General features: G+C 38.6%; 1 long non-coding RNA gene across 1 annotated transcript; it reads left to right on the plus strand.

Moving 5' to 3' along the window:
• The first annotated feature begins 771 nt into the window (after positions 1 to 771).
• On the plus strand, positions 772 to 4,110 carry LOC116505282. Its single transcript, XR_004254920.1, has 2 exons — positions 772 to 1,717; positions 3,626 to 4,110. It is a non-coding gene; the product is annotated as an uncharacterized LOC116505282 (long non-coding RNA).
• Positions 4,111 to 4,372: the final 262 nt, after the last annotated feature.

The following is a 4,372-nucleotide window of genomic DNA, read 5'->3' on the forward strand; positions in this document are numbered from 1 at the left end:
TGGAGCTTTGTGTGTTTGCCTCCCACTTGTGTGGCCCAGATCCCACCGGGCTATGGACCAGGGATTTGGGGGTTCTGTTACAAACAAATTTAAGGGTTAGCAGTCTCAGTTTATATTGGGAACAAACCACTTCCAATAGTTCAAGAGCTTCTACTGGCTGGTTGAAGCCACCATACAAAAATGTGTAAGGCCAGGATCTCAGTTTTCAAAGTATTTCATTGTTCCCATGCCCCATTTGTACCTTAAAGAACCACCAAATAAAAATAAAAGAGGCCAGGTGTTAGACTTGACCTATTTTATTGGACCTTCAAGAGTGTTAGTTGGCCAGGCTTTTCACAATCTGAATGTATGGGATTTTCATGTGTTGTTTTTTTTTTAGAAGAAAGAAAAGGTAGAGCTAAAAAGTCTATAGAGATTCTCAGTTATCCAGGTCATGGTTGTCTCAAAGGTGCTTTTTAAGGAGGCAACTGGACTTTCTTGTTTCACCTTTGGGACAACCATGACCTTGATGACTGAGAATCTCTACACGCTTTTTAGCTATACAATTTGGGGTGAACTCCCTTTGAATGGTGTTGGGAGTAGGAATGGATTTCCAGAGAAAAAATTACTGACTGCAGGAACCAGGACCACTACTCAGGTGACCCTGAGGACACAGATAAACCTCCAAATGCTTTAATGACCCTCTAAAAGGTTACAAATTACCAGCTGTCTGCAACGAATATAATCCTTCCATTCCCCACTATTTTGTTAGAAGGGAAGAAGGTTCTTGAATGAGAAGCAAAATGTCTTCAAAGAAAAAAAACAAGGAAGTCCAGTTGCCTCCTGAAAAAGCCCCTTTGGGAAAAGGTAGAACTATTTCTAATCATGGAGAAGAGGAACCAACAAATTCACAAGCATAGATAAGACCAGAGTAATGTCCTCTGCCCTCAAAAGATGAAGAATCCACTTTCCTAAGCAGTGTCAGGAAACAAAATCATAATCTAATTTGACAACAACTTCAAATGTATACAAATTAAATGGAAATTCATGATACAGCTAATGATATTCCTTATAACTAAATAAGTAACTAAATGAATTGTAAATCAGGTATCTACATTTGGCAAGGGCAATTAAATAAGAGAATTAATCAGAATTCAAATTTTTAATTGGTAAACAATCTGAAATTTTGACATCAAAATATGGAAAACAGAAATTCATATAGTAGTTGATGATACTACATCCTCGAGATATACTTCAAAATGTATTATAATTAGAGGAGAGTTGATTAAATTATGAATCACATGTATGAATAAATCAATCAGTCTTGTACTCTAAGTAATTTGAGGCAGATAATTGATGGCATCGTTTATCATGGACAGGATCCAAACAACATATGCCAAAATTGTTTTTTGAAAAATGTATTATTTTTTCTTTCCTCTTGGAATGCGAGATCATTATGATATATCATATACAATTCCTAATAGTAATCTAGTTTCTAGTCTCAATAACTTAGAGATTCTCTTTATGAAATATATGTATTTATCTATTCATTTATTTATATCCTGCCTTTATTATTTTCACAGATAACTCAAGGTGGCAAATATATCCAACACCTTCCTCCTATTTTCCCCACAAGAACCACCCTGCAGTTGGGTTTTGGGATCTGGCTGTACATGTCACACCCCAACAATGCAATTTGTTTTGACTAGTTTGGATCAACTTCAACTCAGACATGGAGGTGCTTAGCATGAGTTTCCTGGTTTTTTCCTCATTGATTTAATTCCCTTCATCTGCATCTCATTCCAAATCCTCAACAGCAAGGATAGCAAGAGTTGCTGTGAAAGGAAGGTGCAAATAAGTAAACCCCATTCCCCATTCCAATAGACTTGACTTATCCACTACGTCGGCAGACGTATTTATAATTCTTCTGACTCCAGTGAGATAAATGCTAAATGAGGTGAGGAAAAGCTATGGCCGTGGTGGCTAACCTATGGAATGCATGCTGGAAATGGCACTCAGAGCCATCCTACAAGGGATGTGCGGCCTTGCTGGCTCTTTTTCCACATTCCTGTGCATACATACACACTGGCCAGCTGGCCTTTGTGCACATGGGAGTGCCAAAATCTGGAAGAGCAATGTTTCAGCACCGATACCCGGACTTTTGGGTTTCCGCTACGCGCATGCACAACTGCCAGCTGTTTGTCAGGCCCTGTTTGTCAGAAACCAGTAATTGTGGTGTCAGAGTGTGCATTCATGATGGAAGGCTGCTCTTCCGGGTTTCGAAGGTCTTGCATGCGCAAAGGCCAGCAAGGCCATGCGTTCCTCACGGGATGGTTTTGTGTACCATTTCCAGCACGCAGGCTGGCATGTGGATACAAATAAGGTTCGCCATCACTGAGCTATGGAGTTTCCTGTAGAGCTGGACTTAAAGTGGCATTGTAACCTCTAATGAAGTTTCTTCCACTCCTGACTGTTTTGCTTTTTGTGAGGCCATAGAGTTTAGTATTACTTTAATATTACATGATCAGTAGGTTGAGCAATCAGCATGAAAACAACAGCAAGGTGATATACCAAACATTAGTGTTGGAATAGAATTTACATTTTTATGATAATAACAGATATAATTACTTAATTCACCAAACTAAAGAAAGACGAATGGGGTAAGTCTGTCTCCAATACATTGCGGAAGAAGGATGCATCCATTTCTCAAGAGCATAAGACAAGACTCCATAAGTAAAAGCACCAGACAAGATATTACAGTGTTGGCCATACTCCAGACTCCATCTGTATGCACAGTCTAAAGAATGGATTGTAAACTTATGTATCACATTCGATTAGATAAAGAGCCTTGGGCGTTTTATAGTCATAAAATGGAGAGGTGGATTGTACTCTTCCTTTTGGTAGAGAGCCAGATGTAGATTCTGTCTTGATTATATGCTCTGCCAACAACAAACATGTGAGGCTTAAATGGCTTACCTAAGCAGTTTTGTAGTCCCATTAATATGATAATTAATCTACTTTTTAAAAAAAAATAAGATATATGGACAGCTCCAGCAAATGTTTGAGGAAAAACAGCACACTTGAGAGTAAAGAAAATTCATCCCTAAATTATATGTGTAGTTTCCAGTCCAACAAAGAAAATACATGATTTAGGGTTAATATTTGCTACTAGGTTAGCAGCAGGATATAAAGGGAAACTTTAGATAATTTGCCTTAATCTGTTGATAAAATGGGGGGCTGAAGTGCAACCTGAACTAAAGACCGCATGCTGCAAGGGAGATTGATTTACATTATCAAACTGTGGGGCATTTTTTTTTAAAAAACCCTCTAAATTGTTGAATCCCATAGCTAAAATCCCTTCTGTTAGATTCAAAAATACAGATATTAAAAATGCTGTCTGCTGCCTTTTACTATGTTCCCTCAACTTCCAACTAAGGAATTAAACTGATCTTGCTTTGCTTCTTCCTAGTTTTGGGAAATGGTTTATATTCTCTCACATACATTTGTACATACAGTCATATATGGTGGTGGATACATCATAATTTGTATGGAAGACACACACACACACACACACACACAGTTTGAAAAAATCAATATATTGGTGTTATTTTGGCAATTCTGTTTGAGGGCATATCTCTCTTTTTAGATTTCCAAGTGGCAACTTGTGGATCTGAAGACCTAATTCCTGCCTACCTTGAGGACAAAGTAGATTTCTATTGTTTTGAAGTTTCCCTTTTGCAGTTCCATGTGAGTTTCAGAGTCCTCTGATAACTAAGTGTGAGTTTAGGTTGCTGTACAGATGAAGAGTCCCTGAACTGTTGTTGTCTTAATGGTGAAGAAGTTCCAAGAACTCACAGCTAGCAATTTTTCCAATATCTTTGAATGGCACTCAGTTGTAGAAGATTGATAAGCAGGCCTTTTTTTGAAGCACTCCTGTCTAAAAAGAGAGAGATCAGCTGCCTTCCACCTTCAGGCAAGTGGTTTTCCTATTCCTTTGTCCTTCTGATTGGTCCTTAATACAGATGTGAGGGCATCCTTTTCAGATTCCAGCCATGGCACCTTAAATACAGTAGTTGTCTATTTACACTGTATAAATATGTGTATGGAGATTCCAGTCATGAAAACAACCACTTCATAAACACATGGCACAACGTAGGAGAATAAACCCATCAGGACAAGAGTCAGCAGTCCATCTGCATTTAAAAGCCAAATGCCACTCTTTTGAAGACAGCAAAGTCCACATTTTGGACAGAGGGGACCAGTGGTTTGAAAGAGACCCTCTGTGTCAAAATTGAACATCTCTCTCTCAACAGAGACGGAGGGATACAACATCATCTATCTCCAACCTACATCACAGTCCTTTCAGCAGTTCCAAGAAGGCTCCACAGCCATT

This window comes from Thamnophis elegans, chromosome 3, assembly GCF_009769535.1.
Source record: "Thamnophis elegans isolate rThaEle1 chromosome 3, rThaEle1.pri, whole genome shotgun sequence".
Classification (NCBI taxonomy): Eukaryota; Metazoa; Chordata; class Lepidosauria; order Squamata; family Colubridae; genus Thamnophis; species Thamnophis elegans.